This window comes from Schistocerca americana, chromosome 1 (assembly GCF_021461395.2).
Source record: "Schistocerca americana isolate TAMUIC-IGC-003095 chromosome 1, iqSchAmer2.1, whole genome shotgun sequence".
NCBI lineage: Eukaryota > Metazoa > Arthropoda > Insecta > Orthoptera > Acrididae > Schistocerca > Schistocerca americana.
The window spans coordinates 801,849,629-801,864,305 of record NC_060119.1 but is presented as its reverse complement, the minus strand read 5'-3'; positions in this window follow the sequence as shown (position 1 = coordinate 801,864,305).

The following is a 14,677-nucleotide window of genomic DNA, read 5'->3' as shown; positions in this document are numbered from 1 at the left end:
TTACTGATTCGTTTTTCAAAATCATCGGCGACCAGATGGCGCGATCTGTTTTATCTCTGCAGGCTGTAAGTCTAGGGGTGAATAATGTGTGGAACATTCATTCCAGGTTACAAAATGGTCCAAATGGCTCTGTGCACTACGGGACTTAACATCTGAGGTCGTCAGTCCCCTAGACTTAGAACTACTTAAACCCAACTAACCTAAGGACATAACACACATCCATTCCCGAGGCAGGATTCGAACCTGCGACCGTAGCAATAGCGCGGTTCCGGATTGAAGTGCCTAGAACCGCTCGGCCACAGCGGCCGGCTCCAGGTTACAACCATTCCCCCCCGACGTGTAGGTAATCCTGTTGATCAACTTCAGGAATTTTAACAGGATCGCATTATGAGCCTACGGGAAGGCGGACGGACGTATCGATATGTTGCTGTACATGCCAAGCACAATGGTCTGTGGAAGATTCCCACGCCTATAGACCAGCTTCTGGACGTACACATAGTACAGACGCACGTCACGATTGACGCACTGTGAGAACAGTAGTGGCCGACCAGGGAAGAAATCCGAGTACATGTTGTACCTAATGTGTTAGTAAGGACCATGGGAACCGAACCGTCTAGTTGCGGCAGGACTGAGATCACGTGTGCCTGTCGCCAGGCTGCCATTGGCACCACGACACCGTCAAGCACGGCTACTACGCTGTCGTGAAAGAGTCGACTGGAGAGTGGAACAGCACTTTCTTGTCTTCAGTGATGAGATTAGGTTCTATCAGTACGCGAGTGATGGACGTAAACGTGTATGGTCCAGACAGGGTGAGCGTCCTGTTCCGGAGTGTATTCGCCCACATGTTCCATTTATGGCTCCGTGGTATGGGGGTCCATCAGAACTCGCGGTCACATTTGGTGTTTCTACCCGTTACATTGCACAGATTGATATCTCCATGCTACTGCCATTTCTTCGAGGTGATGTGCTTTTTCAGCAGGACGGTGAATGTCTACTTACGGCTGTTGCGACGCCATGTGCTCTTCATGCTGTATGACAACTGCCTTGGCCAGCAGGATCACCAGATTCTCGCCAATTGAACGCTTATGGGACATGGCGAAGCGGGATCTTACTCGTTCTCTAGAACCTGTGAGAACCATTACCGAATTCAAATAAAATCTTATAACGGGACATCCTCCTCTAATATTACTTTTTCTCAATAGTAGTTGCCAATCCCAGTATTATTTTTCAAATTTCGGACAGGTCAGTACTATCTCAGTTACTTTTCTCAAAACTTCCGTACAATTTTATACACAATACGTTACATTTCAAAGTAAAAAAATAATGAAAAGCAATGACTTAATAAATATTTTAGTTTAGATGTTATAATCGATAAGTATAGTTGTGAATGTGCAGTTAATTTTTTTAGAAAAATTTGAATTTACGAATTATTTGCACACTTAAAATTTCTATTGTTAATTACGCAATCCGGTACTGTCTACTATGTTTATTTCTGGTTTACTTTATGAAATAATAATCGAAATTAATAATGCAACGAAAACTAGTTGGAATTCATTTGTTAAGAAAAACTATAAAGCCGAGTGTGGGAGTCGTAAGCTTGCCTAAGATGTGATAGGTGCGAAAAATGTTCAAATGGCTCTGAGCACTATGGGACTTAACATCTGAGGTCATCAGTCCCCTACAACTTAGAACTACTGAAACCTATCTAACCTAAGGACATCACACACATCCATGCCCGAGGCAGGATTCGAACCTGCGACCGTAGCGGTCGCGCGATTCCGGACTGTAGTGCCTAGAACCGTTCGGCCACAACGGCCGGCGCGAAAAATGTAATTTCGGCTTTTTTAATGTGAAAAATCCAAATATTGTGTAATATACTAAAATGTGAGAAGATCAGTGGAAAATATATTTACGTAAAAGAATCTGCAAAAACAGTCTTCCAATTTATTTAATTCAAACTAACCGTGGGGATCTGATGTAAGATTTTCAGCTTCAAGAATCAGACTCCTACACAAGAAGAACTGGAGCCATCTCAACATGATAAGCTAAGTAAACTTGAAAGTTTATTGTTATCTTCGCTCCTCTCAAATCTTCGTAAACGGACTGGGCATTGCTGAATGTGGACAGTAGATGGAAGGAGGTGGGAGATTACAAGGTGCAAGGTGCTTGGGACAATGTATCGCAGGACACCATTCGGCATCTTTCAGGTCGTTTGCATGCGAGGGTACAGGCCTACTTTGCCGTGAGAGGTTGGTACTGCGTGTATTGATGCAACTGTTTGAGCACACATGACTATGACATGTGAGATTCAAAAAATGTTCAAATGTGTGTGAAATCTTATGGGACTTAACTGCTAAGGTCATCAGTCCCTAAGCTTACACACTACTTAACCTTAATTACCCTAAAGACAAACACACACACCCATGCCCGAGGGAGGACTCGCACCTCTGCCGCGACCAGCCGCACAGTCTATGACTGCATCGCCGTAGACCGCTCGGCATGTGAGATTCATTTGGTCTGAACTTACCAGTATGCACGGGACAGCATACATACCTAACGTGTTCCAAAACTTCACGCATAGAAACGCGATTTTCCGCTGCTCATATTTCGGATTCTGTTAGTGATAAAAAGGTAGGGTCAAGTACTTTCGATAGTCCTTGGGTCAGGGACCATTTGTATACCCAACAGAAGGATTGTCTTAGTGTCACTCTCCTACAGCAAAGCGCCAACATATGAACATTAGCCTACCGCTGTGGCCGAACGGTTCTAAGCGCTTAGTCCGAAACCGCGCTGTTGCTACGGTCGCAGGTTCGAATCCCGCCTCGGGCATTGATGTGCGTGATGTCCTTAGGTTAGTTAGGTTTAAGTAGTTCTAAGTCTAGGGGACTGATGACCTCAGATGTTACGTCCCATAGTGTTTAGATCCATTTGATATGAATATTTCACGCTTAGGCAAATGGAGCAAATTGGTTGATACTGTTTGAATTTAATGTGGTCTACGACGGACTCGATGGGGCTTGTGGAGGTATCGTTCTTTCCTAGGCGGTTCCTTGGAAAACGGTAAAAATGTTGTTTTTTTTTTTTTTTTTACCACATTATCGCTGCCACTAGCGGACCAAACCCCAGCCGAGCATTCCAAGACAGCAGTGCACAGCAAATGTCTGAAATCTTTACCATATATATTCCTAAGACCCCGATCTTGAGGACCTTGAAAATTTTCTCGATATCTTCATCCGTTTCCAAGACACATAGGTTCAAAGTTAACCTACTTGTACACGTCAAAGACGCACGTAAAATCCTCTCTGAGGCAAAAACGTACTTTATAAAGTGATGTAGCAAGCAGAAATGCGCCGTTAAGAATCTCCGTTATCATCTGGAAACCCGATGTTGTAGTACTGAATCTCAATTAATATTTTTTTGCACGTAAAATACGGAGTGATGTGTAAGATTAGTTTTGCGTTGTTTCAGTTTCACATCAGTAAACAATCTAAGCTTTACTGAACCTTACATTTCTTTTCATGTGAGTTACTCCGCAGCTTGTGCTCATGCGGTAGCGTTTTCGCTACCCGGGCACGGGGTCCCGGGTTCGATTCCAGGCGGGGTCAGGGATCTTCTCTGCCTCGAGATGACTGGGTGTTGTTGTGTCGTCTTCATCATCATCATTCATCCCCATTACGGTCGGAGGAAGGCAATGACAAACCACCTCCGCTAGTACCTTGCTTAGTACAGTGGTGCGGTCCTCCCGCATCGTCCCCTACGCTCCTTGGAGTATGGGACCTCGTCATCATATGAGTTACATGCCCTGCAGCAGCAGGGAAAAGAAGGGATTTCATCGGAAAAATGCTCCTATTGGAGCACAAAGAATACAAATACGTTTCTGTTTATTTAAAAAACTCCGTGCCGGCCGGTGTGGCCGAGCGATTCTAGGCGCTTCAATCTGGAACCGCGCTACCACTACGGTCGCAGGTTCGAATCCTGCCTCGGGCGTGGATGTGTGTGATGTCCTTAGGTTAGTTAGGTTTAAGTAGTTCTAAGTTCTAGGGGACTGATGACCTCAGGTGTTAGTCCCATACTGCTCAGAGCCAAAAAAACTCCGTCTGAAAAGTGGGTAGTAGCTTCCGCATTCTACTTTGCTGGGCACCTTCAAAAATTTTCCCAAACATTTAGGCACGCGAATATCTCCGCGCTTTTTTATGCTGAGATGGAAGAAGAAGGGAGGGGAGTGTGAGAGAAAGAGAGGGACATAGTGGCAGTGGATATAGCTGACAGTGACAGAAGAGTGCCAGGCAGTGCCAAGGGGGGGAGGGGAGGAATTAAGAGAAAGAGAAAGTGAAAGTAGAGGAGAAACAGAGTATATGACAATGACACTGAGGAGTAGAGAGATAGTGACAATGAGGAGAGACAGCAGCAGTAGGGAGGAAGGATGGTAGCAAGAAAGAGCAAAAGGAAGCCAATAACACTGGGAGGAGACTGTAGTAGCAGGATCGAACGAAGTGGGCTGTGGCTGTGTAATGGGAGACATTCACAGAGAGACATAAAGAGATAATGAAAATGAGCTGGGCTCAGTGAATGAGGGAGAAAGGGAAACTGGGAGTCGATGGTATGAGCGACTTACAGCTATGGGCTAGTGGATGTGAGTGATTTATATTTAGAAGAGCTTGTAGGAGTTTGAGGTGAGTTGCATTTAGAAAAAAGGACGAATATATTTGCAAGTCAAAATTTTTGAAATTTTTTTTAATGCTGAGGAAGATAGACTGAGGCAAGTGGTGAAATGATAATTAAATGGACACTCTAGCTGCAAATAGGCTTTGATGTATTTCATTGGGAACATGTTGAAAATGTGTGCCCCGATCGGGATTCGAACCCGGTATCTCCTCCTTACATGGCAGACGCTCTATACATCTTTTTGTTTCTTTTTTTTTTTTTTTTTTTTTTTAGAAAAAATCTTTACAGAGGGGAGCTACCCGTCTAACCGAACACGCTGAGCTACCGTGCCGGCTGGGGGTCTGCTCCTTAAATGACAGACGCTCTATCCGTCTGAGCCACCGAGAGCACAGAGGACAGTGCGCCTGCAGGGACTTACCCCTTGCACGCTCCCCGTGAGACCCACATTCCCAACAAGTCCACAGCACTACATTCGTAGTGCGCCTAAAAGATGTTTGTCCATCATACTCATTACTCGTGGCAGATTAATCTACCAAGTCCCGTACGAGCTCGGGCATAGCGTGTGCGTTCGTACAGGAAGGTCAATGGCCGGGAAGCCATATTGTAACTTCATTTGTAGCAAAGCTGCATGGTCATCTACGGTAACTGTTCTTTCGGGAAGATACTCGCATTTTTTTTTGCTCCTATAGGAGCATTTTTCCGCAGGTCATACACCCCTATAGTGATGAACTACTCGTCACATCACTTTCCAGTGGTTCAAATGACTCTGCGTAGTATGGGACTTAACATCTGAGGCCATCAGTCCCCTAGACTTAGAACTACTTAAACTTAACTAAGCTAAGGACATCACACACATCCATGCCCGAGGCGGGATTCGAACATGCGACCGTAGCAGCAGCGCGGTTCCGGACCGCAACGCGTAGAACCGCTCGGCCACAGCAGCCGGCTCACTTGCCAGTAAAATGGTCTATTCCTTGATGGTGTTAGGTGTTTTTCTTTTTCAGGAGAGTATTCGCATTTTCGTGACATTTAGACACCACACTACTTTATTCTCGGATAGTTACTGATAAATTTGGAGCTCCACATACGTAAAAATGATTACAATGAAATGAACACCCTTAGCTGCTTATAGGCGTTGACATACGTCAACGGGGACAGATGAAAATGTGTGCCCCGACCGGGACTCGAACTCGGGATCTCCGGCTTACAGGGCAGACACTCTACCCATCTGAGCCACCGAGGACACAGAGGATAGTGCGACTGCAGGGATTTATCTCTGGCACGCTTCCCGCGAAACTCACATCGTCAACGTAATGTCCCGCACTACATTCGTAATGCCTCCCGCCCATTATACTCATTACTCGCGGCGCATTGCCGATTCCCGTAAGAGTTCGGGTACTGTTTGTGCATTCGCACAGAAGAAGAAGATGGTCAAGTGGCCGATGAGCCTTATATATATATATATATATATATATATATACTAAGATGGTATCTTTTCTTTCGGACATGTTCGAAAGAACAGATAGCATCTTAGTATATAAAAATGATTATGCCTTTAGTGAGTTATTCTTTGCGGTTGGGTCGAGTCATGACCGGTACGAGCCTCCCCTTGCGATGCGAGTGGTGAGTAGCAGGTTGCGAGAGACGGCGAGGCGCCGGCACGCCACGCCACGCACCTGCCCCCGGCGCTAGGGCGCGCGCGCGCGCCTCGGCGAGTGTGGCGGGCCGGCCGGCTGTATCGACCGCGGATGCTGCGAAGCGAGGCGAGGCGAGGCGCCGCCTGCCCGCCGCCAGCCAGTGCCCGCTCAGCGCCCGCCCGAGCCGAGCTCGCCGCCGCCCGGCCACAGAACAAGGCCACGGACACGCCGCGCGCGCTCGCACCAGGTGCCGGGGTCCCTTCTAGTCCACTGCAGGTAACGGCCGCAGCTCTGCCGCCTGCTTGTGTAGTCGCGGCCGCCGCTGCTAGGACAGCTGCTGGTTCCCTAGGCCGCCGCCACACGCGCGTGCTCCGTCTAGCGGCACACAGCTGGGGCGAGGTGTCAGCGTGGCCTCTGCACAGCCACGCAAACAGGCGCGGACCCAGGCGTATGGGGGCTCCCCCACCCCTCCACCCTACCACCTCGAGTATAGTTTATCGTCACCCACACTTTCAGCGCGCCAAACTTGGTTTTAATAATAATAATAATAATAATAATTAAACATAACTTTTGCTAACACATCTATAATTTGTTTACATTACTGCTTAGTACAGGGTTGTAGAAGAATAATAAATTCAGAGAAATACATCGTTTTAAACGAAATCGTCTGAAAATCTGGCAAGTTCCTGTGCCATGGGATTGATGTAAGAGCTGTAATATCAACAAACTTTTACAACTTTCACGTCATAATTCACACATCATAATTCGTGACTGATCGTCACAAAGGTCACACACAGTTCGTAGTGGCTGACGCAGAGTCATCTATTGAGACTGAGGTGTTATCTGGGTTCCCCGAGGAAGTGTGATACGCATTCTGCTGTTCTTAATCTACTTGTATATGAGCGATTTAGGAGACAATCTGAGCAGCCCTCTCAGAATGCTTGAAGAAGATGCTCTCACTTACCGTCTAGTTAAACACATTAGAAGATTAAAACGAATTGTAAAATGATTTAGACAAGATACCTGTTGTGGTGAGAAAAGTGACAATTTGCTCTGAATAAGAAAACGTGTGAAGAACACGCGAGTGCTAAAAAGCCCGTGAAATTTCGGTTACACTTTAAATCACACGAAATTAGGGGTTGTCTATTAAGTAAATAGCTAGGCATTGCAGATTACGAGAAACTTAAGTTGCATTCATCACATTAAAATGCTATGCGGAAGGTGAACCAGAGACAGGTTTTATTGTCGGAGCACTTAGAAGATGCAACCCATGTACTAAAGACACTAATTACATTACGCTTGTCTGTCCTCTTCTGGAGTAAAATTACGCGCCATGGGGTCCTTACCAGATAGAATTGACGGAGGATATTTAAATAGTTCAAAGAAGCGATTTGTATTATCGCGAATTGTGGGAGATAGTGTCACTGATATTATAAGCGAGATGGGATGATAAATATTAAAACAAAGGCTTTTTTCTTTCCAGCAACATCTTCTTACCAAATTTTAAGTACAAACATTCTTCTCTGAATGAGACGATATTTTGTTGAGTCCCATATACGTAGGGAGAAGTGACCATCGAAGTAAAATAAGCAAAATCAGAGCTCACACTGAAAAATGTAGTTGTTCACTTTTCCCACGTGCGAGAATGGAACAATCGAGAAATAGCCTGAAAGTCATCCTAAGAACCCATTGCCAAGCACTAAGTATCAATTGCAAAGTAGTCATGTAGACGTACATGTAGATAACGTCGAAGTGTGCGCCACTGCCATATAAATGGTGGGTCGGGGAGGGGGTGGGCGGGGGGGGGGGAGGGAGGAGGTGGGGGGGGGGGGGGGGACGTGAGAGGGCAGAAACGCTACTTCTTTCCGTCGTTTCTGCTTCCGTTCGCGATAGTCAGCCTTTCCGATATTATTTTCTTATGTAGTATCTTCCCCATTCTGTCTTGTCTTAGCTTCCTGTACTTCTCAGTTCTACCTTGTCGTCTAGAAGGATCGTTCCGCGTCTGTTGTTTTTATAGCAGGTGAGGTCAGCCGCCTCGTATCTGGCTCCGACGTAGGAATTTCAGAAAAGAAGTTACACATGTCGTCCCGCGCTGAGAACATTGCACAACAAAAGAGCCACAGTTTGACAAGAGAGGTTGGGTTTCTGGGTTTCCTGCAGACACAGTATGCATCATATTGGGCGTTCAAATAGGTGCAACAACTGGACACGTACTACAAAGCTGAAGCACGCGACACCGTACAATTCGTGTGGGCAAAACGCCTTAATTGCACACAGATTCACTGTGAAATTCTGACAGTATATGGACCAAATGCAGTGTTGGCCCATCCGTAGTGGAAAGGTGTCAGCAATTTGACCAAGGCAGCACTGACATGGGAGATACTGTTCTGGAAGTCCAGATCTTGCGCCATTCAATTTCCCTCTTTTCCATAATTTGAAAGAACTTATGGGGGAAAGAAATTTTCCAACGATGAACACATTTACACCTCCGAGGTCGAGGAGCGGATTTTTTTTCGTCGAGGAGGTGAACGGCTGGTAGAACATTCCGGCCGTTTTTCTACAGACTTGGTGATCATCTTGAAAAAAAGTGTCACATATCTCTGCCATGCCACTTAGGCGCGTAGTGTGGCATTCAATAACAATTATCTAGCCTGCCATAATAATGTGTAACTTACTTTCTGAAGTCCTCTAGTGTGTTTCCTGCAGCCCCCGGTCGACCACAAGGCCATCCATGTTATCAAGCCCGCAGGCAAGTAACTGAAAAGTCTCCTGTATAGCATGTAACTGGTCATTTTCTAGAATTCCTTACCATATCGAGATTCTTGTTTTTCATACTGTTTCATTCTCAGGATGTTAGCTGAGAAGCAGGAAACTGGTGCACGTAGAAATACACAATGACGGAAAAAATTATCAGCACTGAGTTGATAGGCATCATTCTACATATGAAAGACGATGTATATTCAAATTTCGCACCCGTCGTATAATAGTTGCGCTATTAACCCCACTATGGGGATGCATATCATGTTTCCTTTAAATATACGCTGTAACGGTCGTGAGCATCAGTTACATATGACATGGACGTAGTGAGTTGATGTCAGTCAAGAATGCCGCGACAAAGACGACCTTACCAACACCTGATTTTGAACGTGGTCATGTTCAAATGGTTCAAATGGCTCTGAGCACTATGGGACTTAACAAATGGTTCAAACGCCTCTGAAACACTATGGGACTTAACATCTGAGGTCATCAGTCCCCTAGAACTTAGAACTACTTAAACCTAACTAAACTAATGACATCACACACATCCATGCCCGAGGCAGGATTCGATCCTGCGACCGTAGCGGTCGCGCGGTTCCAGACTGAAGCGCCCAGAACCACTCGACCACACAGTCCGACTCGAGGTCATGTGATAGGGCTACTAGATTCTGGATATTCCTTCTGCGATTTTCAGAAAAGACTTAGCAGGACTGCAGCCACTGTACGCGATTGCTGGCAGAGGTGGTCACGGGAACGTACGGTCGCAAGACGGCCGGCCACCTGCCACTGCAGAGATGGAAGACCATGGTGTTCGGCGTATGGCACTGGAGCATTGTAGTGCATCTGCAGTAGTAATTTGAGCTGCAGTAAACGCCACAGTGACACAATGAGCTTTACAAATCTGTTACTTCAAAGACAGCTCGCTCCAGACGTCCTGTAGCGTGCATTCCACTGAGCCCAAACCACGCCATTTTGCGACTTCATTGGTATCATGCGAGAGCTCATTCGAGGACAGGGTGAACATCTGTTGTGTTTTCTGATGAAAACTGGTTCTGCCTCGCTGCCAGTAACGGCCGTGTATTGGTTAGAAGAGTGCCAGTTGAGGGTCTGCAGCCAACTTGTCTGATTGCTAGACACACCGGACTTACACACGGAGTTATGGTCTGGGGTGCGATTTCGTATCACTGCAAATTTGTACGTCAATCTGGTGATTCGACATGTTGTGTTGTCATTCAAGAACGGAATTCCAGAGGGTGTTTTTCAACAGGATAAGGCTCGACCACATACCGCTGTTGAAACTCAGCATGTTCTATAGGATGTCCACATATTGCCTTAGCTTGCTCGATCACAAGCTGTGTCTCCAATCGAACACACATGGGACATCGATAGACGACAGCTCCAGCGACATCCACAACAGCATTAACCATCTCTGTATCGATCGACCAAGTACAAAACACATGTAACTCCATCCCACAAACTGACATCCGGCACTTCTACAACACAATGCATGTACGTTTGCATGCTTGCATTCAACATGCTGGCGGTTACACCGGTTATTAATATACACCAGAATTTCGCAATTGGAATGGCTTACCTCGCGCTTACATAAACATCTGATGTTGTACTGTTGATCATTTAAATATGTTACCTACACTAATTTATTCCCGAAATTTCATTACTCTACATTATTTTTTCGTGTTGCGTTTTTTTACCCTCTGTGTAAAGGCTGTTTATCTCGGAGAGCGGGGGGAGGGGGCTGAGGCGAGTGGAGATTTCACGAATTCAAATTGGTTCAAATGGCTCTGAGCACTATGGGACTTAACATCTGAGGTCATCAGTCCCCTAGAACTTAGAACTACTTAAATCTAACTAACCTAAGCACATCACACACATCCATGCCCGAGGCAGGATTCGAACCTGCGACCGTAGCAGTCACGCGGTTCAGGACTGAAGCGCCTAGGCCGCACGGCCACAGCGGCCGGCGATTTCGCGAATTCTCTTCCCTTGGATCCGCGTTTGTATCCGAACGCATACATCGAGCATATAGCCAGTCTACCTGATAAGACCGAACTCTGGCGTTTTACAACCGCGTTTCGGAAATTGTACATCTACAACGTTGGCTTCGAAATCGCTTTTGTCCACATTTCTCATATGTTGATGAGGTTCTTTAACCGGACTGGAGACACTGTTGTGGTCGGAATACAGTATCGTGATTAAAGAAGAAAAACTGAACATTTTCGAGAGTGCGCTATGTCTTATAAATAAAGGGAAATTGTTATTAACGTAAACATATACGTATACGTTCATATCGCTGACACGTGACTTATGCCACCTCAGTGCATACAATGAACAAAAGCTGCAGCTCGGTCGACTGTCGTATGGACCACCTCCTCATATTACTCCGCGAGTTTGTCTCATGTATGATGTGTACGTATGCTTACGGATTTTATGAATTACTTGTTCTTAATGCTCTCAATATTGTTGCGTCTATAGTCGAATCAGCCCTGCTAAGGAAAAATGAAACGTGCTTTTACAAAAGTTACCTCATAATATAACCGCTTGGGTTTCGTGTCGGTCACGACAAACGATTTTGCTATTAATCACGAAATTTCTTATGAAATATTGATGGGGAAGATGAGAGTGTTCACTCGAATGTCGTGGTTTTTTTTTTTTTTAGCGGTCATTATGCAAAAAATTTCAGCACGTCCACTAGCTTTGAAATTAACTTTAAATAAGGAAATAAAATACTGAGCGAACCCGAGCTCCACCAAAAAAAATTCAGAGATATTTTCTGAATATTATGGTATAAGGGTCCCAGTGGCTCGCTGCAGTGCAGTTGCGTTTCGTTTTCTGTCTTTGTCTTTGTATTTCGCTGAAACGATATTAAACTGAAAACAACTGCGCAACAGAGCAATTGCCGATGGTATGCGCCGTGTGTTTTGTTTCGAAACAAACTTGTTCCACTCGCTGTTGACGACTGCAACGCCCACTTTGCTCTTCGCCTTCATGCATGCATTCATTACTGCTCAGTTGTATCCCGGGGTTGTTTTTCGACAGTGTTAGTTTAACGATAACAGTTGCTGTGCTCTCTGTCGTGATCGTGGTGCCAACATTTACACCATTTACCTGGAAACGAACAGTTCTGCATTTTCAGATAGCTTACAGGAATGCAGCCGGATGACGTCGTCGACAACCGCCGATATTTCAACAGGAGCACACCCGGCCTTTTTCAAGGCAAACTCAGCGATGAAAATGGCAGGGCGGCGGTTATTGATGACGTCACCCGGCTGTATTCGCCTAAGTTATTTGAACACAGTGTACACCGGAAGAAAATCAGGTCTCACAGTTCTGCATTTGTTACGTACTATGCTGTACACTCACAGTACAGGTTAAGCTCGCTGTGATAAAAATGTGCACCTTTCGTCTGAGGGTTGTTTAGTATACAATATTTTGGTGATTGCATATTATAGGTTTTTTCAGTGTTCAAGAGGTATTGTCACAGAAACAAAAATATTTGCAGGATGAAAACGAATAAATCATATTTACATTGTTATATAATCGAAGACACCAGATACCAAGGATCCCCTATGCCAAATAATCAAAAAAATCTCCCTGAATAACCTCCGAAATTTTGTCGTTGGAGTTCTGGTTCACTCTGTATTTCTCACAGTTATCATATTTGGATTAGAAAGACTTATGCGATTTATGAAATAACTGCAATAAGAACAAAATGTTACGTCCAGCTAAATTACCTAATTTGTCCCCTGTCGCATGAGCCGGATCCCTGTATCAGTCGAGGAGTTGCTTTATGGTTTTAGATATTCTACAACATGTTTTCGAGGCTTATTCTCTGTTGATCGAGAGGTCATTATATGTCCGGTCTTGAGAAAAGGACACAACTAAAATTCTGAATATCAAGCCGGCCGCTGTGACAGAGCGGTTCTAGGTGCTTCCGTCCGGAACCGCGCGACTGCTACGGTCGCAGGTTCGAATCCTGCTTCGGGCATGGATGTGTGTGATGTCCTTAGGTTAGTTAGGTTTAAGTAGTTATAAGTTATAGGGGACTGATGACCTCAGGGCTCAGATGTTAAGTCCCATAGTGCTCAGAGCCATTTGAACTGAATATCAACTGAAGACACGAAGTCTACGCACGAGTCAGTGACCACACTTGGCACTTTATTTCTAATTGGCCATCAAAAATGGTTCAAATGACTCTGAGCACTATGGGACTTAACTTTTGAGGTCATCGGTCCCCTAGAACTGAGAACTACTTAAACCTAACTAACCTAAGGACATCACACACATCACGCCCGAGGCAGGATTCGAACCTGCGACTGTAGCGGTCGCGCGGTTCCCAGACTGTAGCGCCTAGAACCGCTCGGCCACCCCGGCCGGCCAATTGCCCATCTTGATGGTGAAGTAATCAGCCGAGTCAAGGCGTCATTCTGCGGCAGCGTGTCAGTAAGTTTCCTACTTGTCATCATCGGGTGAAGTCCATCTTGACCACACATTATTATATAACTCACAAGGTTACCAGTTTCGGCTTTATTCTATAATCGGATCGTTAGGAATGTTCTAATTCGAGTATCAACGCCAAATTTGGTGATCTGTTTGTCACTTCATAGATCCTCTCTCTTGAACTAGGAAATGGAACAAGGTAACATTTACTGTGGAGAACTTTCGTTGTCGGAAACTTGTGATTCCCGTATAACTGAATTCACTATCCTGCTTCAAATACGAATTTTATACTCTCGAAACATTTACTATTTAATACAGCGCACATTTAATGAGATCTTGATTTTCATTATGATTCAGCACGCCAACCGGACTTTGGGCCAACTGAGTGGATTTTTGAATTTGACTGAAATGAATAACATTTACCAGACTTTATTTCTGATAGTAAACCATTGTATTACACCTGCTTCATTCAACTACGTGAAGATATTAGTCAACATAAAAACTTTGCTTGTGACAAACTGGAACTTGTATTTTGTTCACTAAACACCGAAAATTTTTATGCAACAACATGATTTTTATTCATTCTGGAACTGAATATATATGTAGACATGAATATGTGCATGAGCAGAGTGAATACATGATGTTATTTCAAAGAGTACAAAATCGAAATAAATTTACAAAGTATTAGGCAACATGGGCCCATTTACCTGCATGACAATGCACCCCCTTTGGCGTGAATGCGTATGCTGATTCTTTTGGGAAGCGTATAGAGTTGTTAAATTGCCGTAGACTACCGTGTACTATCGAAGTAAGCGTAGACTACGGCAGTTTTCCTGGTAGCTTTGTTCAGGTAAGATCTTAACGGCGTTACCTGTACATTACATGTGTTGCATACTTATCAGGTATTTATCATTTCGATCGCTATGTTTGCGCACGCTTTCAGTGTCTTACAAGAATCCCCTAGAAATCAGGAGCAGTGAACCGTCTAGAAACTTAGGTAAATATGTAAAGGGCCGAGTAAACTAAGGAACTTGTTCTGTTACTTAAAAATAAATAGTGTTCATAGTAACATTGAAAATACCATTGATTAATTCAGATTTGATTCGAAAATTGTTGATTTATAACGTGAAACAGATGTGTGTTGTAACAAAAATAAAAAA